The sequence below is a fragment of the Alligator mississippiensis genome, chromosome 15 (genome assembly GCF_030867095.1).
Source record: "Alligator mississippiensis isolate rAllMis1 chromosome 15, rAllMis1, whole genome shotgun sequence".
Classification (NCBI taxonomy): Eukaryota; Metazoa; Chordata; order Crocodylia; family Alligatoridae; genus Alligator; species Alligator mississippiensis.
In genome coordinates, this window is record NC_081838.1 from 11,377,457 (window position 1) to 11,404,889 (window position 27,433).

Sequence of the window (27,433 nt, forward strand, 5' to 3'; positions counted from 1 at the left end):
TCCTTCTCCACTGCAAGAGCAACAGCTGTGCAGGCAGGGAGGGAGCCTCGCAGGGAAAAGAAGGGGCTGCTGTCAGGAGTGGGACTCGAACCCACGCCTCCAGGGGAGACTGCGACCTGAACGCAGCGCCTTCGACCGCTCGGCCATCCTGACACGCAGGGGCGGGCCCTGGCCGCGCCCTTCAGCCCAGCACCCTCTTCCCGGGCCCGCGCGCTGGGTTCCTTGCACCCCCGAGCCCGGGCGGAGAGTGCCCCAGCGGCCATGAGGTCTCTTGAGGAAGCCAGGAGGCCCGCCAGCAACCGGGGGCTGCCTGGAGAGGAATTGCCTCTGCCAGGGGCAACCCAGCAGCCTCTTCCTCGCTGGGCAGAGCCCAGGAGGGGCCCCGGGGCATATGCTTCGCTGCACAGCCTGGTGGGGCGCTCGGCGGACAGAGAAGGAGACGAGCGGGGCGCAGGCTTGGCCTGCCTCGTCTCTGTGGCGCAATGGGCCAGCGCGTTCGGCTGTTAACCGGAAGGTTGGTGGTTCGAGCCCACCCAGGGACGGTGCTTGGCGTGCCCTGCCCAGCCCCCTTTTGGAGTAGGCAGGGAGAGCTTTTTCCGGCCCCGGTGCGTCTCACTTCCTGCGTTGCGCCGAGCGGCCTCGGGACTCCGAGGCTCCTTTTGCCTCTGTGCGCTCCAAGGATTTCGACACTTAACGTGTCGGGGTGCCCAACCACGCAACGCTGAGCAGCGATCCCCGCCACAAGAGCCGCCTCTGAAACCGGCCTGCTCTTCTGCCCAAAGCCTACTTTCCCAAACCCACCTTGGGACGGGGCAGCGCAAGGGCCTCTCCGATATGTCTTGGTGGCCACCCACTCAAGATTCATCGCATGCTCTTCCGCCGGATGGCCCTCCTCCCCCATTTGGGCAAGCCGGGGGGACCTTTCTCATTTGGTTCCAGCTGCCTGGCCTGCGTGCCTTCCAGACTCCTTCGCTGAACCTTTTGCGTCCAGATTGGGCACCCCCCAGGCCACCTAGCGCGTGTCGATTTTGGGGGTGGGGCAGAAAAGGAAGGCCCGAGGCCTTTCCGTGACTCCGGACGGACCCGTGTGTTCAGACGTGAGATTCACAGTCCGGGTCCTGAGCGCCTCGTGACGTGGCACTGGAGTCACAGGGCAGGTGGCTTCTGAGAGCAGCCAGCTCTTCCCTCCCCAGCTGCCGGCTGCTTGCTCAACGGACCTGGGCAAGACAGAGCCCGGCTTGTTCATGGGGACCCTGGTGCTAAATCATTCGTAGACGACCTGATTCAGGGTTTCGTACGTAGCAGAGAAGCTCCCTCGCTGCGATCTATTGAAAGTCAGCCCTTGCCACAAGCTTTCGTCTCTGAACGCGGCACCCCACCCGACTGCCAGCTCCTCCGGGAGTGGCGGGGGCGCCACCATGCCCGCGGCAAGCAGAGCCTCTCCCGGAGGCTGGCACAAGGTGGGGGAGGCGGTCAGGGGACCCTTGCAAGCGGAGGGTCAGGCCGTTCTCCCCTTCCCTCTCTTTTCCAGGCCCGGGTCGACCTGGCGCCTGGCGGGTGATTTGCCCACGCAGAGGGCAGGCAGGCAGCGAGGCTCTGAGACAGGGAGCTCCCCTCCCACTCGCCAGCCTCTCCCTCCCGCACACATCGATGGGGTTGACCTGGTGTCCCAGAAGCCAACCCTGCACTTCAAAACAGGGTAGACCTGGTGTCTGGCAGTCCCGATAGCAAGCAATGGGGTCGACTTGTTTGCTGACAAGTCCCCATAGGAATGCCTGGGGTAGGCCTGGTGTCTGAAAGTCCCCGCAGGCTTGAATGGGGTAGAAGTCGTCTCTCCAAGTCCCCAAAGGAACGAAGGGGTTGACTTGGTGCCAGGAAGTCCCCAGAGGAATGCACGGGGGATGAACCTGGTGCCTGGAAGTCCCCATACAAATGCATAGGGTTGACCCGGTGCCTCCAACGCCCCATAGAAAGGCATGGGGTTGGCCTGGTGTTTCCAAGTCCCCACAGAAATGCGCGGGGTAGGCCTGGTGGCAGGAAATCCCCAAAGAACTGCATAGGGTTGACCTGGTGTCCCCAAGGCCCCACAGAAATGCATCGGGTTGACGCGGTGTCTCCAACGCCCCAGAGAAATGCATGGGATTGGCCTGGGGCCTGGAAGTCCCCCTACAATTGCATAGGGTTGCCCTGCTGTCTCCAACGCCCCAGAGAAATGCATGGGGTTGGCCTGGGGCCTGGAAATCCCCCTACAATTGCATGGGGTTGACCTGCTGTCTCCATGGCCCCAGAGAAATGCGTAGGGTTGACCTGGCGCCCACAATTCCTGCCGCCAAGCCTTTCCCACCCAGTCAACTCCCCAGGGTGCAGTCGGGCAACGACACTCGGAGCACCCACACAACCACCAGGGGCTTAAGCCTCCCAAAAGTGCCCCCTGCCAGGCTTCAGTCTCCATCCTCACCCCTGCCCCGCATCCCCCCTCACCCCCCACCCCGCACTCTTCCCTGGCTCTCCCTGCCCAACATTGGCTCCAGATCCCAGCCTTCTGCCCCGCGGCCTCTACCCAGCCATTCAGCTACCTGCAGGGCCCAGCTCCAGGGAGAAGTGCCAGCAGGCCTAGGCCTGGCTGCGGGAGACGCTCCTCACTTCAGGCATCCCCAGTGCCCGGCGCCAGCTGCCTGCTAGGCCCTGCGGTCCCCAGGCACCTCAGGCAGGCCCCACAGGGCAGCAGCAGACCACAGGCTTGCGGGTGGACTCGCAGGTGGCTCCATCCACTCCATTCGCTGAGCTCACAGTTAAGCCCGAGTGCAGGGGCAAGTGCCTGCCGGGCCCGGCCGCCCCCAGCCACCTAGGGCAGGGCCCCGGGGGTGGGCACACACTTCCCGGAGTCTCCGGGAGGGAGTAGCGGGCGGCAGGCACCAAGGGGTGGCCTGCGCAGCTGGATATGCTCAAGATTGCCAAACCGGGTTGGCAGCAAAAAGGAGCCGTCCTGCCGAGGGTAGTGCCCACGGGCAATCCCGCGCAGAGCCAGCGCAGCCTGGGAGCCGCGCCTCCCGCCTTGGGCATCTGGGAAGCTTGCAGCCTCTTGGGGGAAGCTGCTGTGTCCTTCTCCACTGCAAGAGCAACAGCTGTGCAGGCAGGGAGGGAGCCTCGCAGGGAAAAGAAGGGGCTGCTGTCAGGAGTGGGACTCGAACCCACGCCTCCAGGGGAGACTGCGACCTGAACGCAGCGCCTTCGACCGCTCGGCCATCCTGACACGCAGGGGCGGGCCCTGGCCGCGCCCTTCAGCCCAGCACCCTCTTCCCGGGCCCGCGCGCTGGGTTCCTTGCACCCCCGAGCCCGGGCGGAGAGTGCCCCAGCGGCCATGAGGTCTCTTGAGGAAGCCAGGAGGCCCGCCAGCAACCGGGGGCTGCCTGGAGAGGAATTGCCTCTGCCAGGGGCAACCCAGCAGCCTCTTCCTCGCTGGGCAGAGCCCAGGAGGGGCCCCGGGGCATATGCTTCGCTGCACAGCCTGGTGGGGCGCTCGGCGGACAGAGAAGGAGACGAGCGGGGCGCAGGCTTGGCCTGCCTCGTCTCTGTGGCGCAATGGGCCAGCGCGTTCGGCTGTTAACCGGAAGGTTGGTGGTTCGAGCCCACCCAGGGACGGTGCTTGGCGTGCCCTGCCCAGCCCCCTTTTGGAGTAGGCAGGGAGAGCTTTTTCCGGCCCCGGTGCGTCTCACTTCCTGCGTTGCGCCGAGCGGCCTCGGGACTCCGAGGCTCCTTTTGCCTCTGTGCGCTCCAAGGATTTCGACACTTAACGTGTCGGGGTGCCCAACCACGCAACGCTGAGCAGCGATCCCCGCCACAAGAGCCGCCTCTGAAACCGGCCTGCTCTTCTGCCCAAAGCCTACTTTCCCAAACCCACCTTGGGACGGGGCAGCGCAAGGGCCTCTCCGATATGTCTTGGCGGCCACCCACTCAAGATTCATCGCATGCTCTTCCGCCGGATGGCCCTCCTCCCCCATTTGGGCAAGCCGGGGGGACCTTTCTCATTTGGTTCCAGCTGCCTGGCCTGCGTGCCTTCCAGACTCCTTCGCTGAACCTTTTGCGTCCAGATTGGGCACCCCCCAGGCCACCAAGCGCGTGTCGATTTTGGGGGTGGGGCAGAAAAGGAAGGCCCGAGGCCTTTCCGTGACTCCGGACGGACCCGTGTGTTCAGACGTGAGATTCACAGTCCGGGTCCTGAGCGCCTCGTGACGTGGCACTGGAGTCACAGGGCAGGTGGCTTCTGAGAGCAGCCAGCTCTTCCCTCCCCAGCTGCCGGCTGCTTGCTCAACGGACCTGGGCAAGACAGAGCCCGGCTTGTTCATGGGGACCCTGGTGCTAAATCATTCGTAGACGACCTGATTCAGGGTTTCGTACGTAGCAGAGAAGCTCCCTCGCTGCGATCTATTGAAAGTCAGCCCTTGCCACAAGCTTTCGTCTCTGAACGCGGCACCCCACCCGACTGCCAGCTCCTCCGGGAGTGGCGGGGGCGCCACCATGCCCGCGGCAAGCAGAGCCTCTCCCGGAGGCTGGCACAAGGTGGGGGAGGCGGTCAGGGGACCCTTGCAAGCGGAGGGTCAGGCCGTTCTCCCCTTCCCTCTCTTTTCCAGGCCCGGGTCGACCTGGCGCCTGGCGGGTGATTTGCCCACGCAGAGGGCAGGCAGGCAGCGAGGCTCTGAGACAGGGAGCTCCCCTCCCACTCGCCAGCCTCTCCCTCCCGCACACATCGATGGGGTTGACCTGGTGTCCCAGAAGCCAACCCTGCACTTCAAAACAGGGTAGACCTGGTGTCTGGCAGTCCCGATAGCAAGCAATGGGGTCGACTTGTTTGCTGACAAGTCCCCATAGGAATGCCTGGGGTAGGCCTGGTGTCTGAAAGTCCCCGCAGGCTTGAATGGGGTAGAAGTCGTCTCTCCAAGTCCCCAAAGGAACGAAGGGGTTGACTTGGTGCCAGGAAGTCCCCAGAGGAATGCACGGGGGATGAACCTGGTGCCTGGAAGTCCCCATACAAATGCATAGGGTTGACCCGGTGCCTCCAACGCCCCATAGAAAGGCATGGGGTTGGCCTGGTGTTTCCAAGTCCCCGCAGAAATGCGCGGGGTAGGCCTGGTGGCAGGAAATCCCCAAAGAACTGCATAGGGTTGACCTGGTGTCCCCAAGGCCCCACAGAAATGCATCGGGTTGACGCGGTGTCTCCAACGCCCCAGAGAAATGCATGGGATTGGCCTGGGGCCTGGAAGTCCCCCTACAATTGCATAGGGTTGCCCTGCTGTCTCCAACGCCCCAGAGAAATGCATGGGGTTGGCCTGGGGCCTGGAAATCCCCCTACAATTGCATGGGGTTGACCTGCTGTCTCCATGGCCCCAGAGAAATGCGTAGGGTTGACCTGGCGCCCACAATTCCTGCCGCCAAGCCTTTCCCACCCAGTCAACTCCCCAGGGTGCAGTCGGGCAACGACACTCGGAGCACCCACACAACCACCAGGGGCTTAAGCCTCCCAAAAGTGCCCCCTGCCAGGCTTCAGTCTCCATCCTCACCCCTGCCCCGCATCCCCCCTCACCCCACCCCCCCCCGCACTCTTCCCTGGCTCTCCCTGCCCAACATTGGCTCCAGATCCCAGCCTTCTGCCCCGCGGCCTCTACCCAGCCATTCAGCTACCTGCAGGGCCCAGCTCCAGGGAGAAGTGCCAGCAGGCCTAGGCCTGGCTGCGGGAGACGCTCCTCACTTCAGGCATCCCCAGTGCCCGGCGCCAGCTGCCTGCTAGGCCCTGCGGTCCCCAGGCACCTCAGGCAGGCCCCACAGGGCAGCAGCAGACCACAGGCTTGCGGGTGGACTCGCAGGTGGCTCCATCCACTCCATTCGCTGAGCTCACAGTTAAGCCCGAGTGCAGGGGCAAGTGCCTGCCGGGCCCGGCCGCCCCCAGCCACCTAGGGCAGGGCCCCGGGGGTGGGCACACACTTCCCGGAGTCTCCGGGAGGGAGTAGCGGGCGGCAGGCACCAAGGGGTGGCCTGCGCAGCTGGATATGCTCAAGATTGCCAAACCGGGTTGGCAGCAAAAAGGAGCCGTCCTGCCGAGGGTAGTGCCCACGGGCAATCCCGCGCAGAGCCAGCGCAGCCTGGGAGCCGCGCCTCCCGCCTTGGGCATCTGGGAAGCTTGCAGCCTCCTGGGGGAAGCTGCTGTGTCCTTCTCCACTGCAAGAGCAACAGCTGTGCAGGCAGGGAGGGAGCCTCGCAGGGAAAAGAAGGGGCTGCTGTCAGGAGTGGGACTCGAACCCACGCCTCCAGGGGAGACTGCGACCTGAACGCAGCGCCTTCGACCGCTCGGCCATCCTGACACGCAGGGGCGGGCCCTGGCCGCGCCCTTCAGCCCAGCACCCTCTTCCCGGGCCCACGCGCTGGGTTCCTTGCACCCCCGAGCCCGGGCGGAGAGTGCCCCAGCGGCCATGAGGTCTCTTGAGGAAGCCAGGAGGCCCGCCAGCAACCGGGGGCTGCCTGGAGAGGAATTGCCTCTGCCAGGGGCAACCCAGCAGCCTCTTCCTCGCTGGGCAGAGCCCAGGAGGGGCCCCGGGGCATATGCTTCGCTGCACAGCCTGGTGGGGCGCTCGGCGGACAGAGAAGGAGACGAGCGGGGCGCAGGCTTGGCCTGCCTCGTCTCTGTGGCGCAATGGGCCAGCGCGTTCGGCTGTTAACCGGAAGGTTGGTGGTTCGAGCCCACCCAGGGACGGTGCTTGGCGTGCCCTGCCCAGCCCCCTTTTGGAGTAGGCAGGGAGAGCTTTTTCCGGCCCCGGTGCGTCTCACTTCCTGCGTTGCGCCGAGCGGCCTCGGGACTCCGAGGCTCCTTTTGCCTCTGTGCGCTCCAAGGATTTCGACACTTAACGTGTCGGGGTGCCCAACCACGCAACGCTGAGCAGCGATCCCCGCCACAAGAGCCGCCTCTGAAACCGGCCTGCTCTTCTGCCCAAAGCCTACTTTCCCAAACCCACCTTGGGACGGGGCAGCGCAAGGGCCTCTCCGATATGTCTTGGCGGCCACCCACTCAAGATTCATCGCATGCTCTTCCGCCGGATGGCCCTCCTCCCCCATTTGGGCAAGCCGGGGGGACCTTTCTCATTTGGTTCCAGCTGCCTGGCCTGCGTGCCTTCCAGACTCCTTCGCTGAACCTTTTGCGTCCAGGTTGGGCACCCCCCAGGCCACCAAGCGCGTGTCGATTTTGGGGGTGGGGCAGAAAAGGAAGGCCCGAGGCCTTTCCGTGACTCCGGACGGACCCGTGTGTTCAGACGTGAGATTCACAGTCCGGGTCCTGAGCGCCTCGTGACGTGGCACTGGAGTCACAGGGCAGGTGGCTTCTGAGAGCAGCCAGCTCTTCCCTCCCCAGCTGCCGGCTGCTTGCTCAACGGACCTGGGCAAGACAGAGCCCGGCTTGTTCATGGGGACCCTGGTGCTAAATCATTCGTAGACGACCTGATTCAGGGTTTCGTACGTAGCAGAGAAGCTCCCTCGCTGCGATCTATTGAAAGTCAGCCCTTGCCACAAGCTTTCGTCTCTGAACGCGGCACCCCACCCGACTGCCAGCTCCTCCGGGAGTGGCGGGGGCGCCACCATGCCCGCGGCAAGCAGAGCCTCTCCCGGAGGCTGGCACAAGGTGGGGGAGGCGGTCAGGGGACCCTTGCAAGCGGAGGGTCAGGCCGTTCTCCCCTTCCCTCTCTTTTCCAGGCCCGGGTCGACCTGGCGCCTGGCGGGTGATTTGCCCACGCAGAGGGCAGGCAGGCAGCGAGGCTCTGAGACAGGGAGCTCCCCTCCCACTCGCCAGCCTCTCCCTCCCGCACACATCGATGGGGTTGACCTGGTGTCCCAGAAGCCAACCCTGCACTTCAAAACAGGGTAGACCTGGTGTCTGGCAGTCCCGATAGCAAGCAATGGGGTCGACTTGTTTGCTGACAAGTCCCCATAGGAATGCCTGGGGTAGGCCTGGTGTCTGAAAGTCCCCGCAGGCTTGAATGGGGTAGAAGTCGTCTCTCCAAGTCCCCAAAGGAACGAAGGGGTTGACTTGGTGCCAGGAAGTCCCCAGAGGAATACACGGGGGATGAACCTGGTGCCTGGAAGTCCCCATACAAATGCATAGGGTTGACCCGGTGCCTCCAACGCCCCATAGAAAGGCATGGGGTTGGCCTGGTGTTTCCAAGTCCCCACAGAAATGCGCGGGGTAGGCCTGGTGGCAGGAAATCCCCAAAGAACTGCATAGGGTTGACCTGGTGTCCCCAAGGCCCCACAGAAATGCATCGGGTTGACGCGGTGTCTCCAACGCCCCAGAGAAATGCATGGGATTGGCCTGGGGCCTGGAAGTCCCCCTACAATTGCATAGGGTTGCCCTGCTGTCTCCAACGCCCCAGAGAAATGCATGGGGTTGGCCTGGGGCCTGGAAATCCCCCTACAATTGCATGGGGTTGACCTGCTGTCTCCATGGCCCCAGAGAAATGCGTAGGGTTGACCTGGCGCCCACAATTCCTGCCGCCAAGCCTTTCCCACCCAGTCAACTCCCCAGGGTGCAGTCGGGCAACGACACTCGGAGCACCCACACAACCACCAGGGGCTTAAGCCTCCCAAAAGTGCCCTCTGCCAGGCTTCAGTCTCCATCCTCACCCCTGCCCCGCATCCCCCCTCACCCCACCCCCCCCCGCACTCTTCCCTGGCTCTCCCTGCCCAACATTGGCTCCAGATCCCAGCCTTCTGCCCCGCGGCCTCTACCCAGCCATTCAGCTACCTGCAGGGCCCAGCTCCAGGGAGAAGTGCCAGCAGGCCTAGGCCTGGCTGCGGGAGACGCTCCTCACTTCAGGCATCCCCAGTGCCCGGCGCCAGCTGCCTGCTAGGCCCTGCGGTCCCCAGGCACCTCAGGCAGGCCCCACAGGGCAGCAGCAGACCACAGGCTTGCGGGTGGACTCGCAGGTGGCTCCATCCACTCCATTCGCTGAGCTCACAGTTAAGCCCGAGTGCAGGGGCAAGTGCCTGCCGGGCCCGGCCGCCCCCAGCCACCTAGGGCAGGGCCCCGGGGGTGGGCACACACTTCCCGGAGTCTCCGGGAGGGAGTAGCGGGCGGCAGGCACCAAGGGGTGGCCTGCGCAGCTGGATATGCTCAAGATTGCCAAACCGGGTTGGCAGCAAAAAGGAGCCGTCCTGCCGAGGGTAGTGCCCACGGGCAATCCCGCGCAGAGCCAGCGCAGCCTGGGAGCCGCGCCTCCCGCCTTGGGCATCTGGGAAGCTTGCAGCCTCCTGGGGGAAGCTGCTGTGTCCTTCTCCACTGCAAGAGCAACAGCTGTGCAGGCAGGGAGGGAGCCTCGCAGGGAAAAGAAGGGGCTGCTGTCAGGAGTGGGACTCGAACCCACGCCTCCAGGGGAGACTGCGACCTGAACGCAGCGCCTTCGACCGCTCGGCCATCCTGACACGCAGGGGCGGGCCCTGGCCGCGCCCTTCAGCCCAGCACCCTCTTCCCGGGCCCGCGCGCTGGGTTCCTTGCACCCCCGAGCCCGGGCGGAGAGTGCCCCAGCGGCCATGAGGTCTCTTGAGGAAGCCAGGAGGCCCGCCAGCAACCGGGGGCTGCCTGGAGAGGAATTGCCTCTGCCAGGGGCAACCCAGCAGCCTCTTCCTCGCTGGGCAGAGCCCAGGAGGGGCCCCGGGGCATATGCTTCGCTGCACAGCCTGGTGGGGCGCTCGGCGGACAGAGAAGGAGACGAGCGGGGCGCAGGCTTGGCCTGCCTCGTCTCTGTGGCGCAATGGGCCAGCGCGTTCGGCTGTTAACCGGAAGGTTGGTGGTTCGAGCCCACCCAGGGACGGTGCTTGGCGTGCCCTGCCCAGCCCCCTTTTGGAGTAGGCAGGGAGAGCTTTTTCCGGCCCCGGTGCGTCTCACTTCCTGCGTTGCGCCGAGCGGCCTCGGGACTCCGAGGCTCCTTTTGCCTCTGTGCGCTCCAAGGATTTCGACACTTAACGTGTCGGGGTGCCCAACCACGCAACGCTGAGCAGCGATCCCCGCCACAAGAGCCGCCTCTGAAACCGGCCTGCTCTTCTGCCCAAAGCCTACTTTCCCAAACCCACCTTGGGACGGGGCAGCGCAAGGGCCTCTCCGATATGTCTTGGCGGCCACCCACTCAAGATTCATCGCATGCTCTTCCGCCGGATGGCCCTCCTCCCCCATTTGGGCAAGCCGGGGGGACCTTTCTCATTTGGTTCCAGCTGCCTGGCCTGCGTGCCTTCCAGACTCCTTCGCTGAACCTTTTGCGTCCAGATTGGGCACCCCCCAGGCCACCTAGCGCGTGTCGATTTTGGGGGTGGGGCAGAAAAGGAAGGCCCGAGGCCTTTCCGTGACTCCGGACGGACCCGTGTGTTCAGACGTGAGATTCACAGTCCGGGTCCTGAGCGCCTCGTGACGTGGCACTGGAGTCACAGGGCAGGTGGCTTCTGAGAGCAGCCAGCTCTTCCCTCCCCAGCTGCCGGCTGCTTGCTCAACGGACCTGGGCAAGACAGAGCCCGGCTTGTTCATGGGGACCCTGGTGCTAAATCATTCGTAGACGACCTGATTCAGGGTTTCGTACGTAGCAGAGAAGCTCCCTCGCTGCGATCTATTGAAAGTCAGCCCTTGCCACAAGCTTTCGTCTCTGAACGCGGCACCCCACCCGACTGCCAGCTCCTCCGGGAGTGGCGGGGGCGCCACCATGCCCGCGGCAAGCAGAGCCTCTCCCGGAGGCTGGCACAAGGTGGGGGAGGCGGTCAGGGGACCCTTGCAAGCGGAGGGTCAGGCCGTTCTCCCCTTCCCTCTCTTTTCCAGGCCCGGGTCGACCTGGCGCCTGGCGGGTGATTTGCCCACGCAGAGGGCAGGCAGGCAGCGAGGCTCTGAGACAGGGAGCTCCCCTCCCACTCGCCAGCCTCTCCCTCCCGCACACATCGATGGGGTTGACCTGGTGTCCCAGAAGCCAACCCTGCACTTCAAAACAGGGTAGACCTGGTGTCTGGCAGTCCCGATAGCAAGCAATGGGGTCGACTTGTTTGCTGACAAGTCCCCATAGGAATGCCTGGGGTAGGCCTGGTGTCTGAAAGTCCCCGCAGGCTTGAATGGGGTAGAAGTCGTCTCTCCAAGTCCCCAAAGGAACGAAGGGGTTGACTTGGTGCCAGGAAGTCCCCAGAGGAATGCACGGGGGATGAACCTGGTGCCTGGAAGTCCCCATACAAATGCATAGGGTTGACCCGGTGCCTCCAACGCCCCATAGAAAGGCATGGGGTTGGCCTGGTGTTTCCAAGTCCCCGCAGAAATGCGCGGGGTAGGCCTGGTGGCAGGAAATCCCCAAAGAATTGCATAGGGTTGACCTGGTGTCCCCAAGGCCCCACAGAAATGCATCGGGTTGACGCGGTGTCTCCAACGCCCCAGAGAAATGCATGGGATTGGCCTGGGGCCTGGAAGTCCCCCTACAATTGCATAGGGTTGCCCTGCTGTCTCCAACGCCCCAGAGAAATGCATGGGGTTGGCCTGGGGCCTGGAAATCCCCCTACAATTGCATGGGGTTGACCTGCTGTCTCCATGGCCCCAGAGAAATGCGTAGGGTTGACCTGGCGCCCACAATTCCTGCCGCCAAGCCTTTCCCACCCAGTCAACTCCCCAGGGTGCAGTCGGGCAACGACACTCGGAGCACCCACACAACCACCAGGGGCTTAAGCCTCCCAAAAGTGCCCCCTGCCAGGCTTCAGTCTCCATCCTCACCCCTGCCCCGCATCCCCCCTCACCCCCCCCCCCGCACTCTTCCCTGGCTCTCCCTGCCCAACATTGGCTCCAGATCCCAGCCTTCTGCCCCGCGGCCTCTACCCAGCCATTCAGCTACCTGCAGGGCCCAGCTCCAGGGAGAAGTGCCAGCAGGCCTAGGCCTGGCTGCGGGAGACGCTCCTCACTTCAGGCATCCCCAGTGCCCGGCGCCAGCTGCCTGCTAGGCCCTGCGGTCCCCAGGCACCTCAGGCAGGCCCCACAGGGCAGCAGCAGACCACAGGCTTGCGGGTGGACTCGCAGGTGGCTCCATCCACTCCATTCGCTGAGCTCACAGTTAAGCCCGAGTGCAGGGGCAAGTGCCTGCCGGGCCCGGCCGCCCCCAGCCACCTAGGGCAGGGCCCCGGGGGTGGGCACACACTTCCCGGAGTCTCCGGGAGGGAGTAGCGGGCGGCAGGCACCAAGGGGTGGCCTGCGCAGCTGGATATGCTCAAGATTGCCAAACCGGGTTGGCAGCAAAAAGGAGCCGTCCTGCCGAGGGTAGTGCCCACGGGCAATCCCGCGCAGAGCCAGCGCAGCCTGGGAGCCGCGCCTCCCGCCTTGGGCATCTGGGAAGCTTGCAGCCTCCTGGGGGAAGCTGCTGTGTCCTTCTCCACTGCAAGAGCAACAGCTGTGCAGGCAGGGAGGGAGCCTCGCAGGGAAAAGAAGGGGCTGCTGTCAGGAGTGGGACTCGAACCCACGCCTCCAGGGGAGACTGCGACCTGAACGCAGCGCCTTCGACCGCTCGGCCATCCTGACACGCAGGGGCGGGCCCTGGCCGCGCCCTTCAGCCCAGCACCCTCTTCCCGGGCCCACGCGCTGGGTTCCTTGCACCCCCGAGCCCGGGCGGAGAGTGCCCCAGCGGCCATGAGGTCTCTTGAGGAAGCCAGGAGGCCCGCCAGCAACCGGGGGCTGCCTGGAGAGGAATTGCCTCTGCCAGGGGCAACCCAGCAGCCTCTTCCTCGCTGGGCAGAGCCCAGGAGGGGCCCCGGGGCATATGCTTCGCTGCACAGCCTGGTGGGGCGCTCGGCGGACAGAGAAGGAGACGTGCGGGGCGCAGGCTTGGCCTGCCTCGTCTCTGTGGCGCAATGGGCCAGCGCGTTCGGCTGTTAACCGGAAGGTTGGTGGTTCGAGCCCACCCAGGGACGGTGCTTGGCGTGCCCTGCCCAGCCCCCTTTTGGAGTAGGCAGGGAGAGCTTTTTCCGGCCCCGGTGCGTCTCACTTCCTGCGTTGCGCCGAGCGGCCTCGGGACTCCGAGGCTCCTTTTGCCTCTGTGCGCTCCAAGGATTTCGACACTTAACGTGTCGGGGTGCCCAACCACGCAACGCTGAGCAGCGATCCCCGCCACAAGAGCCGCCTCTGAAACCGGCCTGCTCTTCTGCCCAAAGCCTACTTTCCCAAACCCACCTTGGGACGGGGCAGCGCAAGGGCCTCTCCGATATGTCTTGGCGGCCACCCACTCAAGATTCATCGCATGCTCTTCCGCCGGATGGCCCTCCTCCCCCATTTGGGCAAGCCGGGGGGACCTTTCTCATTTGGTTCCAGCTGCCTGGCCTGCGTGCCTTCCAGACTCCTTCGCTGAACCTTTTGCGTCCAGATTGGGCACCCCCCAGGCCACCTAGCGCGTGTCGATTTTGGGGGTGGGGCAGAAAAGGAAGGCCCGAGGCCTTTCCGTGACTCCGGACGGACCCGTGTGTTCAGACGTGAGATTCACAGTCCGGGTCCTGAGCGCCTCGTGACGTGGCACTGGAGTCACAGGGCAGGTGGCTTCTGAGAGCAGCCAGCTCTTCCCTCCCCAGCTGCCGGCTGCTTGCTCAACGGACCTGGGCAAGACAGAGCCCGGCTTGTTCATGGGGACCCTGGTGCTAAATCATTCGTAGACGACCTGATTCAGGGTTTCGTACGTAGCAGAGAAGCTCCCTCGCTGCGATCTATTGAAAGTCAGCCCTTGCCACAAGCTTTCGTCTCTGAACGCGGCACCCCACCCGACTGCCAGCTCCTCCGGGAGTGGCGGGGGCGCCACCATGCCCGCGGCAAGCAGAGCCTCTCCCGGAGGCTGGCACAAGGTGGGGGAGGCGGTCAGGGGACCCTTGCAAGCGGAGGGTCAGGCCGTTCTCCCCTTCCCTCTCTTTTCCAGGCCCGGGTCGACCTGGCGCCTGGCGGGTGATTTGCCCACGCAGAGGGCAGGCAGGCAGCGAGGCTCTGAGACAGGGAGCTCCCCTCCCACTCGCCAGCCTCTCCCTCCCGCACACATCGATGGGGTTGACCTGGTGTCCCAGAAGCCAACCCTGCACTTCAAAACAGGGTAGACCTGGTGTCTGGCAGTCCCGATAGCAAGCAATGGGGTCGACTTGTTTGCTGACAAGTCCCCATAGGAATGCCTGGGGTAGGCCTGGTGTCTGAAAGTCCCCGCAGGCTTGAATGGGGTAGAAGTCGTCTCTCCAAGTCCCCAAAGGAACGAAGGGGTTGACTTGGTGCCAGGAAGTCCCCAGAGGAATGCACGGGGGATGAACCTGGTGCCTGGAAGTCCCCATACAAATGCATAGGGTTGACCCGGTGCCTCCAACGCCCCATAGAAAGGCATGGGGTTGGCCTGGTGTTTCCAAGTCCCCGCAGAAATGCGCGGGGTAGGCCTGGTGGCAGGAAATCCCCAAAGAACTGCATAGGGTTGACCTGGTGTCCCCAAGGCCCCACAGAAATGCATCGGGTTGACGCGGTGTCTCCAACGCCCCAGAGAAATGCATGGGATTGGCCTGGGGCCTGGAAGTCCCCCTACAATTGCATAGGGTTGCCCTGCTGTCTCCAACGCCCCAGAGAAATGCATGGGGTTGGCCTGGGGCCTGGAAATCCCCCTACAATTGCATGGGGTTGACCTGCTGTCTCCATGGCCCCAGAGAAATGCGTAGGGTTGACCTGGCGCCCACAATTCCTGCCGCCAAGCCTTTCCCACCCAGTCAACTCCCCAGGGTGCAGTCGGGCAACGACACTCGGAGCACCCACACAACCACCAGGGGCTTAAGCCTCCCAAAAGTGCCCCCTGCCAGGCTTCAGTCTCCATCCTCACCCCTGCCCCGCATCCCCCCTCACCCCCCCCCCGCACTCTTCCCTGGCTCTCCCTGCCCAACATTGGCTCCAGATCCAAGCCTTCTGCCCCGCGGCCTCTACCCAGCCATTCAGCTACCTGCAGGGCCCAGCTCCAGGGAGAAGTGCCAGCAGGCCTAGGCCTGGCTGCGGGAGACGCTCCTCACTTCAGGCATCCCCAGTGCCCGGCGCCAGCTGCCTGCTAGGCCCTGCGGTCCCCAGGCACCTCAGGCAGGCCCCACAGGGCAGCAGCAGACCACAGGCTTGCGGGTGGACTCGCAGGTGGCTCCATCCACTCCATTCGCTGAGCTCACAGTTAAGCCCGAGTGCAGGGGCAAGTGCCTGCCGGGCCCGGCCGCCCCCAGCCACCTAGGGCAGGGCCCCGGGGGTGGGCACACACTTCCCGGAGTCTCCGGGAGGGAGTAGCGGGCGGCAGGCACCAAGGGGTGGCCTGCGCAGCTGGATATGCTCAAGATTGCCAAACCGGGTTGGCAGCAAAAAGGAGCCGTCCTGCCGAGGGTAGTGCCCACGGGCAATCCCGCGCAGAGCCAGCGCAGCCTGGGAGCCGCGCCTCCCGCCTTGGGCATCTGGGAAGCTTGCAGCCTCCTGGGGGAAGCTGCTGTGTCCTTCTCCACTGCAAGAGCAACAGCTGTGCAGGCAGGGAGGGAGCCTCGCAGGGAAAAGAAGGGGCTGCTGTCAGGAGTGGGACTCGAACCCACGCCTCCAGGGGAGACTGCGACCTGAACGCAGCGCCTTCGACCGCTCGGCCATCCTGACACGCAGGGGCGGGCCCTGGCCGCGCCCTTCAGCCCAGCACCCTCTTCCCGGGCCCGCGCGCTGGGTTCCTTGCACCCCCGAGCCCGGGCGGAGAGTGCCCCAGCGGCCATGAGGTCTCTTGAGGAAGCCAGGAGGCCCGCCAGCAACCGGGGGCTGCCTGGAGAGGAATTGCCTCTGCCAGGGGCAACCCAGCAGCCTCTTCCTCGCTGGGCAGAGCCCAGGAGGGGCCCCGGGGCATATACTTCGCTGCACAGCCTGGTGGGGCGCTCGGCGGACAGAGAAGGAGACGAGCGGGGCGCAGGCTTGGCCTGCCTCGTCTCTGTGGCGCAATGGGCCAGCGCGTTCGGCTGTTAACCGGAAGGTTGGTGGTTCGAGCCCACCCAGGGACGGTGCTTGGCGTGCCCTGCCCAGCCCCCTTTTGGAGTAGGCAGGGAGAGCTTTTTCCGGCCCCGGTGCGTCTCACTTCCTGCGTTGCGCCGAGCGGCCTCGGGACTCCGAGGCTCCTTTTGCCTCTGTGCGCTCCAAGGATTTCGACACTTAACGTGTCGGGGTGCCCAACCACGCAACGCTGAGCAGCGATCCCCGCCACAAGAGCCGCCTCTGAAACCGGCCTGCTCTTCTGCCCAAAGCCTACTTTCCCAAACCCACCTTGGGACGGGGCAGCGCAAGGGCCTCTCCGATATGTCTTGGCGGCCACCCACTCAAGATTCATCGCATGCTCTTCCGCCGGATGGCCCTCCTCCCCCATTTGGGCAAGCCGGGGGGACCTTTCTCATTTGGTTCCAGCTGCCTGGCCTGCGTGCCTTCCAGACTCCTTCGCTGAACCTTTTGCGTCCAGATTGGGCACCCCCCAGGCCACCTAGCGCGTGTCGATTTTGGGGGTGGGGCAGAAAAGGAAGGCCCGAGGCCTTTCCGTGACTCCGGACGGACCCGTGTGTTCAGACGTGAGATTCACAGTCCGGGTCCTGAGCGCCTCGTGACGTGGCACTGGAGTCACAGGGCAGGTGGCTTCTGAGAGCAGCCAGCTCTTCCCTCCCCAGCTGCCGGCTGCTTGCTCAACGGACCTGGGCAAGACAGAGCCCGGCTTGTTCATGGGGACCCTGGTGCTAAATCATTCGTAGACGACCTGATTCAGGGTTTCGTACGTAGCAGAGAAGCTCCCTCGCTGCGATCTATTGAAAGTCAGCCCTTGCCACAAGCTTTCGTCTCTGAACGCGGCACCCCACCCGACTGCCAGCTCCTCCGGGAGTGGCGGGGGCGCCACCATGCCCGCGGCAAGCAGAGCCTCTCCCGGAGGCTGGCACAAGGTGGGGGAGGCGGTCAGGGGACCCTTGCAAGCGGAGGGTCAGGCCGTTCTCCCCTTCCCTCTCTTTTCCAGGCCCGGGTCGACCTGGCGCCTGGCGGGTGATTTGCCCACGCAGAGGGCAGGCAGGCAGCGAGGCTCTGAGACAGGGAGCTCCCCTCCCACTCGCCAGCCTCTCCCTCCCGCACACATCGATGGGGTTGACCTGGTGTCCCAGAAGCCAACCCTGCACTTCAAAACAGGGTAGACCTGGTGTCTGGCAGTCCCGATAGCAAGCAATGGGGTCGACTTGTTTGCTGACAAGTCCCCATAGGAATGCCTGGGGTAGGCCTGGTGTCTGAAAGTCCCCGCAGGCTTGAATGGGGTAGAAGTCGTCTCTCCAAGTCCCCAAAGGAACGAAGGGGTTGACTTGGTGCCAGGAAGTCCCCAGAGGAATGCACGGGGGATGAACCTGGTGCCTGGAAGTCCCCATACAAATGCATAGGGTTGACCCGGTGCCTCCAACGCCCCATAGAAAGGCATGGGGTTGGCCTGGTGTTTCCAAGTCCCCACAGAAATGCGCGGGGTAGGCCTGGTGGCAGGAAATCCCCAAAGAACTGCATAGGGTTGACCTGGTGTCCCCAAGGCCCCACAGAAATGCATCGGGTTGACGCGGTGTCTCCAACGCCCCAGAGAAATGCATGGGATTGGCCTGGGGCCTGGAAGTCCCCCTACAATTGCATAGGGTTGCCCTGCTGTCTCCAACGCCCCAGAGAAATGCATGGGGTTGGCCTGGGGCCTGGAAATCCCCCTACAATTGCATGGGGTTGACCTGCTGTCTCCATGGCCCCAGAGAAATGCGTAGGGTTGACCTGGCGCCCACAATTCCTGCCGCCAAGCCTTTCCCACCCAGTCAACTCCCCAGGGTGCAGTCGGGCAACGACACTCGGAGCACCCACACAACCACCAGGGGCTTAAGCCTCCCAAAAGTGCCCCCTGCCAGGCTTCAGTCTCCATCCTCACCCCTGCCCCGCATCCCCCCTCACCCCCCCCCCGCACTCTTCCCTGGCTCTCCCTGCCCAACATTGGCTCCAGATCCCAGCCTTCTGCCCCGCGGCCTCTACCCAGCCATTCAGCTACCTGCAGGGCCCAGCTCCAGGGAGAAGTGCCAGCAGGCCTAGGCCTGGCTGCGGGAGACGCTCCTCACTTCAGGCATCCCCAGTGCCCGGCGCCAGCTGCCTGCTAGGCCCTGCGGTCCCCAGGCACCTCAGGCAGGCCCCACAGGGCAGCAGCAGACCACAGGCTTGCGGGTGGACTCGCAGGTGGCTCCATCCACTCCATTCGCTGAGCTCACAGTTAAGCCCGAGTGCAGGGGCAAGTGCCTGCCGGGCCCGGCCGCCCCCAGCCACCTAGGGCAGGGCCCCGGGGGTGGGCACACACTTCCCGGAGTCTCCGGGAGGGAGTAGCGGGCGGCAGGCACCAAGGGGTGGCCTGCGCAGCTGGATATGCTCAAGATTGCCAAACCGGGTTGGCAGCAAAAAGGAGCCGTCCTGCCGAGGGTAGTGCCCACGGGCAATCCCGCGCAGAGCCAGCGCAGCCTGGGAGCCGCGCCTCCCGCCTTGGGCATCTGGGAAGCTTGCAGCCTCTTGGGGGAAGCTGCTGTGTCCTTCTCCACTGCAAGAGCAACAGCTGTGCAGGCAGGGAGGGAGCCTCGCAGGGAAAAGAAGGGGCTGCTGTCAGGAGTGGGACTCGAACCCACGCCTCCAGGGGAGACTGCGACCTGAACGCAGCGCCTTCGACCGCTCGGCCATCCTGACACGCAGGGGCGGGCCCTGGCCGCGCCCTTCAGCCCAGCACCCTCTTCCCGGGCCCGCGCGCTGGGTTCCTTGCACCCCCGAGCCCGGGCGGAGAGTGCCCCAGCGGCCATGAGGTCTCTTGAGGAAGCCAGGAGGCCCGCCAGCAACCGGGGGCTGCCTGGAGAGGAATTGCCTCTGCCAGGGGCAACCCAGCAGCCTCTTCCTCGCTGGGCAGAGCCCAGGAGGGGCCCCGGGGCATATGCTTCGCTGCACAGCCTGGTGGGGCGCTCGGCGGACAGAGAAGGAGACGAGCGGGGCGCAGGCTTGGCCTGCCTCGTCTCTGTGGCGCAATGGGCCAGCGCGTTCGGCTGTTAACCGGAAGGTTGGTGGTTCGAGCCCACCCAGGGACGGTGCTTGGCGTGCCCTGCCCAGCCCCCTTTTGGAGTAGGCAGGGAGAGCTTTTTCCGGCCCCGGTGCGTCTCACTTCCTGCGTTGCGCCGAGCGGCCTCGGGACTCCGAGGCTCCTTTTGCCTCTGTGCGCTCCAAGGATTTCGACACTTAACGTGTCGGGGTGCCCAACCACGCAACGCTGAGCAGCGATCCCCGCCACAAGAGCCGCCTCTGAAACCGGCCTGCTCTTCTGCCCAAAGCCTACTTTCCCAAACCCACCTTGGGACGGGGCAGCGCAAGGGCCTCTCCGATATGTCTTGGCGGCCACCCACTCAAGATTCATCGCATGCTCTTCCGCCGGATGGCCCTCCTCCCCCATTTGGGCAAGCCGGGGGGACCTTTCTCATTTGGTTCCAGCTGCCTGGCCTGCGTGCCTTCCAGACTCCTTCGCTGAACCTTTTGCGTCCAGATTGGGCACCCCCCAGGCCACCTAGCGCGTGTCGATTTTGGGGGTGGGGCAGAAAAGGAAGGCCCGAGGCCTTTCCGTGACTCCGGACGGACCCGTGTGTTCAGACGTGAGATTCACAGTCCGGGTCCTGAGCGCCTCGTGACGTGGCACTGGAGTCACAGGGCAGGTGGCTTCTGAGAGCAGCCAGCTCTTCCCTCCCCAGCTGCCGGCTGCTTGCTCAACGGACCTGGGCAAGACAGAGCCCGGCTTGTTCATGGGGACCCTGGTGCTAAATCATTCGTAGACGACCTGATTCAGGGTTTCGTACGTAGCAGAGAAGCTCCCTCGCTGCGATCTATTGAAAGTCAGCCCTTGCCACAAGCTTTCGTCTCTGAACGCGGCACCCCACCCGACTGCCAGCTCCTCCGGGAGTGGCGGGGGCGCCACCATGCCTGCGGCAAGCAGAGCCTCTCCCGGAGGCTGGCACAAGGTGGGGGAGGCGGTCAGGGGACCCTTGCAAGCGGAGGGTCAGGCCGTTCTCCCCTTCCCTCTCTTTTCCAGGCCCGGGTCGACCTGGCGCCTGGCGGGTGATTTGCCCACGCAGAGGGCAGGCAGGCAGCGAGGCTCTGAGACAGGGAGCTCCCCTCCCACTCGCCAGCCTCTCCCTCCCGCACACATCGATGGGGTTGACCTGGTGTCCCAGAAGCCAACCCTGCACTTCAAAACAGGGTAGACCTGGTGTCTGGCAGTCCCGATAGCAAGCAATGGGGTCGACTTGTTTGCTGACAAGTCCCCATAGGAATGCCTGGGGTAGGCCTGGTGTCTGAAAGTCCCCGCAGGCTTGAATGGGGTAGAAGTCGTCTCTCCAAGTCCCCAAAGGAACGAAGGGGTTGACTTGGTGCCAGGAAGTCCCCAGAGGAATGCACGGGGGATGAACCTGGTGCCTGGAAGTCCCCATACAAATGCATAGGGTTGACCCGGTGCCTCCAACGCCCCATAGAAAGGCATGGGGTTGGCCTGGTGTTTCCAAGTCCCCGCAGAAATGCGCGGGGTAGGCCTGGTGGCAGGAAATCCCCAAAGAACTGCATAGGGTTGACCTGGTGTCCCCAAGGCCCCACAGAAATGCATCGGGTTGACGCGGTGTCTCCAACGCCCCAGAGAAATGCATGGGATTGGCCTGGGGCCTGGAAGTCCCCCTACAATTGCATAGGGTTGCCCTGCTGTCTCCAACGCCCCAGAGAAATGCATGGGGTTGGCCTGGGGCCTGGAAATCCCCCTACAATTGCATGGGGTTGACCTGCTGTCTCCATGGCCCCAGAGAAATGCGTAGGGTTGACCTGGCGCCCACAATTCCTGCCGCCAAGCCTTTCCCACCCAGTCAACTCCCCAGGGTGCAGTCGGGCAACGACACTCGGAGCACCCACACAACCACCAGGGGCTTAAGCCTCCCAAAAGTGCCCCCTGCCAGGCTTCAGTCTCCATCCTCACCCCTGCCCCGCATCCCCCCTCACCCCCCCCCCGCACTCTTCCCTGGCTCTCCCTGCCCAACATTGGCTCCAGATCCCAGCCTTCTGCCCCGCGGCCTCTACCCAGCCATTCAGCTACCTGCAGGGCCCAGCTCCAGGGAGAAGTGCCAGCAGGCCTAGGCCTGGCTGCGGGAGACGCTCCTCACTTCAGGCATCCCCAGTGCCCGGCGCCAGCTGCCTGCTAGGCCCTGCGGTCCCCAGGCACCTCAGGCAGGCCCCACAGGGCAGCAGCAGACCACAGGCTTGCGGGTGGACTCGCAGGTGGCTCCATCCACTCCATTCGCTGAGCTCACAGTTAAGCCCGAGTGCAGGGGCAAGTGCCTGCCGGGCCCGGCCGCCCCCAGCCACCTAGGGCAGGGCCCCGGGGGTGGGCACACACTTCCCGGAGTCTCCGGGAGGGAGTAGCGGGCGGCAGGCACCAAGGGGTGGCCTGCGCAGCTGGATATGCTCAAGATTGCCAAACCGGGTTGGCAGCAAAAAGGAGCCGTCCTGCCGAGGGTAGTGCCCACGGGCAATCCCGCGCAGAGCCAGCGCAGCCTGGGAGCCGCGCCTCCCGCCTTGGGCATCTGGGAAGCTTGCAGCCTCCTGGGGGAAGCTGCTGTGTCCTTCTCCACTGCAAGAGCAACAGCTGTGCAGGCAGGGAGGGAGCCTCGCAGGGAAAAGAAGGGGCTGCTGTCAGGAGTGGGACTCGAACCCACGCCTCCAGGGGAGACTGCGACCTGAACGCAGCGCCTTCGACCGCTCGGCCATCCTGACACGCAGGGGCGGGCCCTGGCCGCGCCCTTCAGCCCAGCACCCTCTTCCCGGGCCCACGCGCTGGGTTCCTTGCACCCCCGAGCCCGGGCGGAGAGTGCCCCAGCGGCCATGAGGTCTCTTGAGGAAGCCAGGAGGCCCGCCAGCAACCGGGGGCTGCCTGGAGAGGAATTGCCTCTGCCAGGGGCAACCCAGCAGCCTCTTCCTCGCTGGGCAGAGCCCAGGAGGGGCCCCGGGGCATATGCTTCGCTGCACAGCCTGGTGGGGCGCTCGGCGGACAGAGAAGGAGACGAGCGGGGCGCAGGCTTGGCCTGCCTCGTCTCTGTGGCGCAATGGGCCAGCGCGTTCGGCTGTTAACCGGAAGGTTGGTGGTTCGAGCCCACCCAGGGACGGTGCTTGGCGTGCCCTGCCCAGCCCCCTTTTGGAGTAGGCAGGGAGAGCTTTTTCCGGCCCCGGTGCGTCTCACTTCCTGCGTTGCGCCGAGCGGCCTCGGGACTCCGAGGCTCCTTTTGCCTCTGTGCGCTCCAAGGATTTCGACACTTAACGTGTCGGGGTGCCCAACCACGCAACGCTGAGCAGCGATCCCCGCCACAAGAGCCGCCTCTGAAACCGGCCTGCTCTTCTGCCCAAAGCCTACTTTCCCAAACCCACCTTGGGACGGGGCAGCGCAAGGGCCTCTCCGATATGTCTTGGCGGCCACCCACTCAAGATTCATCGCATGCTCTTCCGCCGGATGGCCCTCCTCCCCCATTTGGGCAAGCCGGGGGGACCTTTCTCATTTGGTTCCAGCTGCCTGGCCTGCGTGCCTTCCAGACTCCTTCGCTGAACCTTTTGCGTCCAGATTGGGCACCCCCCAGGCCACCTAGCGCGTGTCGATTTTGGGGGTGGGGCAGAAAAGGAAGGCCCGAGGCCTTTCCGTGACTCCGGACGGACCCGTGTGTTCAGACGTGAGATTCACAGTCCGGGTCCTGAGCGCCTCGTGACGTGGCACTGGAGTCACAGGGCAGGTGGCTTCTGAGAGCAGCCAGCTCTTCCCTCCCCAGCTGCCGGCTGCTTGCTCAACGGACCTGGGCAAGACAGAGCCCGGCTTGTTCATGGGGACCCTGGTGCTAAATCATTCGTAGACGACCTGATTCAGGGTTTCGTACGTAGCAGAGAAGCTCCCTCGCTGCGATCTATTGAAAGTCAGCCCTTGCCACAAGCTTTCGTCTCTGAACGCGGCACCCCACCCGACTGCCAGCTCCTCCGGGAGTGGCGGGGGCGCCACCATGCCCGCGGCAAGCAGAGCCTCTCCCGGAGGCTGGCACAAGGTGGGGGAGGCGGTCAGGGGACCCTTGCAAGCGGAGGGTCAGGCCGTTCTCCCCTTCCCTCTCTTTTCCAGGCCCGGGTCGACCTGGCGCCTGGCGGGTGATTTGCCCACGCAGAGGGCAGGCAGGCAGCGAGGCTCTGAGACAGGGAGCTCCCCTCCCACTCGCCAGCCTCTCCCTCCCGCACACATCGATGGGGTTGACCTGGTGTCCCAGAAGCCAACCCTGCACTTCAAAACAGGGTAGACCTGGTGTCTGGCAGTCCCGATAGCAAGCAATGGGGTCGACTTGTTTGCTGACAAGTCCCCATAGGAATGCCTGGGGTAGGCCTGGTGTCTGAAAGTCCCCGCAGGCTTGAATGGGGTAGAAGTCGTCTCTCCAAGTCCCCAAAGGAACGAAGGGGTTGACTTGGTGCCAGGAAGTCCCCAGAGGAATGCACGGGGGATGAACCTGGTGCCTGGAAGTCCCCATACAAATGCATAGGGTTGACCCGGTGCCTCCAACGCCCCATAGAAAGGCATGGGGTTGGCCTGGTGTTTCCAAGTCCCCACAGAAATGCGCGGGGTAGGCCTGGTGGCAGGAAATCCCCAAAGAACTGCATAGGGTTGACCTGGTGTCCCCAAGGCCCCACAGAAATGCATCGGGTTGACGCGGTGTCTCCAACGCCCCAGAGAAATGCATGGGATTGGCCTGGGGCCTGGAAGTCCCCCTACAATTGCATAGGGTTGCCCTGCTGTCTCCAACGCCCCAGAGAAATGCATGGGGTTGGCCTGGGGCCTGGAAATCCCCCTACAATTGCATGGGGTTGACCTGCTGTCTCCATGGCCCCAGAGAAATGCGTAGGGTTGACCTGGCGCCCACAATTCCTGCCGCCAAGCCTTTCCCACCCAGTCAACTCCCCAGGGTGCAGTCGGGCAACGACACTCGGAGCACCCACACAACCACCAGGGGCTTAAGCCTCCCAAAAGTGCCCCCTGCCAGGCTTCAGTCTCCATCCTCACCCCTGCCCCGCATCCCCCCTCACCCCCCCCCCCGCACTCTTCCCTGGCTCTCCCTGCCCAACATTGGCTCCAGATCCCAGCCTTCTGCCCCGCGGCCTCTACCCAGCCATTCAGCTACCTGCAGGGCCCAGCTCCAGGGAGAAGTGCCAGCAGGCCTAGGCCTGGCTGCGGGAGACGCTCCTCACTTCAGGCATCCCCAGTGCCCGGCGCCAGCTGCCTGCTAGGCCCTGCGGTCCCCAGGCACCTCAGGCAGGCCCCACAGGGCAGCAGCAGACCACAGGCTTGCGGGTGGACTCGCAGGTGGCTCCATCCACTCCATTCGCTGAGCTCACAGTTAAGCCCGAGTGCAGGGGCAAGTGCCTGCCGGGCCCGGCCGCCCCCAGCCACCTAGGGCAGGGCCCCGGGGGTGGGCACACACTTCCCGGAGTCTCCGGGAGGGAGTAGCGGGCGGCAGGCACCAAGGGGTGGCCTGCGCAGCTGGATATGCTCAAGATTGCCAAACCGGGTTGGCAGCAAAAAGGAGCCGTCCTGCCGAGGGTAGTGCCCACGGGCAATCCCGCGCAGAGCCAGCGCAGCCTGGGAGCCGCGCCTCCCGCCTTGGGCATCTGGGAAGCTTGCAGCCTCTTGGGGGAAGCTGCTGTGTCCTTCTCCACTGCAAGAGCAACAGCTGTGCAGGCAGGGAGGGAGCCTCGCAGGGAAAAGAAGGGGCTGCTGTCAGGAGTGGGACTCGAACCCACGCCTCCAGGGGAGACTGCGACCTGAACGCAGCGCCTTCGACCGCTCGGCCATCCTGACACGCAGGGGCGGGCCCTGGCCGCGCCCTTCAGCCCAGCACCCTCTTCCCGGGCCCGCGCGCTGGGTTCCTTGCACCCCCGAGCCCGGGCGGAGAGTGCCCCAGCGGCCATGAGGTCTCTTGAGGAAGCCAGGAGGCCCGCCAGCAACCGGGGGCTGCCTGGAGAGGAATTGCCTCTGCCAGGGGCAACCCAGCAGCCTCTTCCTCGCTGGGCAGAGCCCAGGAGGGGCCCCGGGGCATATGCTTCGCTGCACAGCCTGGTGGGGCGCTCGGCGGACAGAGAAGGAGACGAGCGGGGCGCAGGCTTGGCCTGCCTCGTCTCTGTGGCGCAATGGGCCAGCGCGTTCGGCTGTTAACCGGAAGGTTGGTGGTTCGAGCCCACCCAGGGACGGTGCTTGGCGTGCCCTGCCCAGCCCCCTTTTGGAGTAGGCAGGGAGAGCTTTTTCCGGCCCCGGTGCGTCTCACTTCCTGCGTTGCGCCGAGCGGCCTCGGGACTCCGAGGCTCCTTTTGCCTCTGTGCGCTCCAAGGATTTCGACACTTAACGTGTCGGGGTGCCCAACCACGCAACGCTGAGCAGCGATCCCCGCCACAAGAGCCGCCTCTGAAACCGGCCTGCTCTTCTGCCCAAAGCCTACTTTCCCAAACCCACCTTGGGACGGGGCAGCGCAAGGGCCTCTCCGATATGTCTTGGCGGCCACCCACTCAAGATTCATCGCATGCTCTTCCGCCGGATGGCCCTCCTCCCCCATTTGGGCAAGCCGGGGGGACCTTTCTCATTTGGTTCCAGCTGCCTGGCCTGCGTGCCTTCCAGACTCCTTCGCTGAACCTTTTGCGTCCAGATTGGGCACCCCCCAGGCCACCTAGCGCGTGTCGATTTTGGGGGTGGGGCAGAAAAGGAAGGCCCGAGGCCTTTCCGTGACTCCGGACGGACCCGTGTGTTCAGACGTGAGATTCACAGTCCGGGTCCTGAGCGCCTCGTGACGTGGCACTGGAGTCACAGGGCAGGTGGCTTCTGAGAGCAGCCAGCTCTTCCCTCCCCAGCTGCCGGCTGCTTGCTCAACGGACCTGGGCAAGACAGAGCCCGGCTTGTTCATGGGGACCCTGGTGCTAAATCATTCGTAGACGACCTGATTCAGGGTTTCGTACGTAGCAGAGAAGCTCCCTCGCTGCGATCTATTGAAAGTCAGCCCTTGCCACAAGCTTTCGTCTCTGAACGCGGCACCCCACCCGACTGCCAGCTCCTCCGGGAGTGGCGGGGGCGCCACCATGCCCGCGGCAAGCAGAGCCTCTCCCGGAGGCTGGCACAAGGTGGGGGAGGCGGTCAGGGGACCCTTGCAAGCGGAGGGTCAGGCCGTTCTCCCCTTCCCTCTCTTTTCCAGGCCCGGGTCGACCTGGCGCCTGGCGGGTGATTTGCCCACGCAGAGGGCAGGCAGGCAGCGAGGCTCTGAGACAGGGAGCTCCCCTCCCACTCGCCAGCCTCTCCCTCCCGCACACATCGATGGGGTTGACCTGGTGTCCCAGAAGCCAACCCTGCACTTCAAAACAGGGTAGACCTGGTGTCTGGCAGTCCCGATAGCAAGCAATGGGGTCGACTTGTTTGCTGACAAGTCCCCATAGGAATGCCTGGGGTAGGCCTGGTGTCTGAAAGTCCCCGCAGGCTTGAATGGGGTAGAAGTCGTCTCTCCAAGTCCCCAAAGGAACGAAGGGGTTGACTTGGTGCCAGGAAGTCCCCAGAGGAATGCACGGGGGATGAACCTGGTGCCTGGAAGTCCCCATACAAATGCATAGGGTTGACCCGGTGCCTCCAACGCCCCATAGAAAGGCATGGGGTTGGCCTGGTGTTTCCAAGTCCCCGCAGAAATGCGCGGGGTAGGCCTGGTGGCAGGAAATCCCCAAAGAACTGCATAGGGTTGACCTGGTGTCCCCAAGGCCCCACAGAAATGCATCGGGTTGACGCGGTGTCTCCAACGCCCCAGAGAAATGCATGGGATTGGCCTGGGGCCTGGAAGTCCCCCTACAATTGCATAGGGTTGCCCTGCTGTCTCCAACGCCCCAGAGAAATGCATGGGGTTGGCCTGGGGCCTGGAAATCCCCCTACAATTGCATGGGGTTGACCTGCTGTCTCCATGGCCCCAGAGAAATGCGTAGGGTTGACCTGGCGCCCACAATTCCTGCCGCCAAGCCTTTCCCACCCAGTCAACTCCCCAGGGTGCAGTCGGGCAACGACACTCGGAGCACCCACACAACCACCAGGGGCTTAAGCCTCCCAAAAGTGCCCCCTGCCAGGCTTCAGTCTCCATCCTCACCCCTGCCCCGCATCCCCCCTCACCCCCCCCCCCCGCACTCTTCCCTGGCTCTCCCTGCCCAACATTGGCTCCAGATCCCAGCCTTCTGCCCCGCGGCCTCTACCCAGCCATTCAGCTACCTGCAGGGCCCAGCTCCAGGGAGAAGTGCCAGCAGGCCTAGGCCTGGCTGCGG

At 64.5% G+C, this 27,433-nt stretch overlaps 18 non-coding genes across 18 annotated transcripts; 9 read left to right on the forward strand and 9 right to left on the reverse strand.

The window, feature by feature from the left end:
• Positions 1-70: 70 nt before the first annotated feature.
• TRNAL-CAG (transfer RNA leucine (anticodon CAG)) lies at positions 71-153 on the reverse strand. The gene has a single exon. It is a non-coding gene; the product is annotated as a tRNA-Leu (tRNA).
• A 315-nt stretch (positions 154-468) lies between these two features.
• On the forward strand, positions 469-542 carry TRNAN-GUU (transfer RNA asparagine (anticodon GUU)). The gene has a single exon. It is a non-coding gene; the product is annotated as a tRNA-Asn (tRNA).
• A 2,628-nt stretch (positions 543-3,170) lies between these two features.
• TRNAL-CAG (transfer RNA leucine (anticodon CAG)) lies at positions 3,171-3,253 on the reverse strand. The gene has a single exon. It is a non-coding gene; the product is annotated as a tRNA-Leu (tRNA).
• Positions 3,254-3,568: 315 nt separating this feature from the next.
• TRNAN-GUU (transfer RNA asparagine (anticodon GUU)) lies at positions 3,569-3,642 on the forward strand. Its single transcript has one exon. It is a non-coding gene; the product is annotated as a tRNA-Asn (tRNA).
• Positions 3,643-6,273: 2,631 nt separating this feature from the next.
• On the reverse strand, positions 6,274-6,356 carry TRNAL-CAG (transfer RNA leucine (anticodon CAG)). The gene has a single exon. It is a non-coding gene; the product is annotated as a tRNA-Leu (tRNA).
• A 315-nt stretch (positions 6,357-6,671) lies between these two features.
• On the forward strand, positions 6,672-6,745 carry TRNAN-GUU (transfer RNA asparagine (anticodon GUU)). Its single transcript has one exon. It is a non-coding gene; the product is annotated as a tRNA-Asn (tRNA).
• Positions 6,746-9,376: 2,631 nt separating this feature from the next.
• TRNAL-CAG (transfer RNA leucine (anticodon CAG)) lies at positions 9,377-9,459 on the reverse strand. The gene has a single exon. It is a non-coding gene; the product is annotated as a tRNA-Leu (tRNA).
• A 315-nt stretch (positions 9,460-9,774) lies between these two features.
• On the forward strand, positions 9,775-9,848 carry TRNAN-GUU (transfer RNA asparagine (anticodon GUU)). Its single transcript has one exon. It is a non-coding gene; the product is annotated as a tRNA-Asn (tRNA).
• A 2,628-nt stretch (positions 9,849-12,476) lies between these two features.
• On the reverse strand, positions 12,477-12,559 carry TRNAL-CAG (transfer RNA leucine (anticodon CAG)). The gene has a single exon. It is a non-coding gene; the product is annotated as a tRNA-Leu (tRNA).
• Positions 12,560-12,874: 315 nt separating this feature from the next.
• On the forward strand, positions 12,875-12,948 carry TRNAN-GUU (transfer RNA asparagine (anticodon GUU)). The gene has a single exon. It is a non-coding gene; the product is annotated as a tRNA-Asn (tRNA).
• A 2,627-nt stretch (positions 12,949-15,575) lies between these two features.
• On the reverse strand, positions 15,576-15,658 carry TRNAL-CAG (transfer RNA leucine (anticodon CAG)). The gene has a single exon. It is a non-coding gene; the product is annotated as a tRNA-Leu (tRNA).
• Positions 15,659-15,973: 315 nt separating this feature from the next.
• Positions 15,974-16,047, forward strand: TRNAN-GUU (transfer RNA asparagine (anticodon GUU)). The gene has a single exon. It is a non-coding gene; the product is annotated as a tRNA-Asn (tRNA).
• A 2,627-nt stretch (positions 16,048-18,674) lies between these two features.
• Positions 18,675-18,757, reverse strand: TRNAL-CAG (transfer RNA leucine (anticodon CAG)). The gene has a single exon. It is a non-coding gene; the product is annotated as a tRNA-Leu (tRNA).
• A 315-nt stretch (positions 18,758-19,072) lies between these two features.
• Positions 19,073-19,146, forward strand: TRNAN-GUU (transfer RNA asparagine (anticodon GUU)). The gene has a single exon. It is a non-coding gene; the product is annotated as a tRNA-Asn (tRNA).
• Positions 19,147-21,773: 2,627 nt separating this feature from the next.
• TRNAL-CAG (transfer RNA leucine (anticodon CAG)) lies at positions 21,774-21,856 on the reverse strand. Its single transcript has one exon. It is a non-coding gene; the product is annotated as a tRNA-Leu (tRNA).
• Positions 21,857-22,171: 315 nt separating this feature from the next.
• Positions 22,172-22,245, forward strand: TRNAN-GUU (transfer RNA asparagine (anticodon GUU)). Its single transcript has one exon. It is a non-coding gene; the product is annotated as a tRNA-Asn (tRNA).
• A 2,628-nt stretch (positions 22,246-24,873) lies between these two features.
• Positions 24,874-24,956, reverse strand: TRNAL-CAG (transfer RNA leucine (anticodon CAG)). The gene has a single exon. It is a non-coding gene; the product is annotated as a tRNA-Leu (tRNA).
• Positions 24,957-25,271: 315 nt separating this feature from the next.
• On the forward strand, positions 25,272-25,345 carry TRNAN-GUU (transfer RNA asparagine (anticodon GUU)). Its single transcript has one exon. It is a non-coding gene; the product is annotated as a tRNA-Asn (tRNA).
• The last annotated feature ends 2,088 nt before the right edge of the window (positions 25,346-27,433 follow it).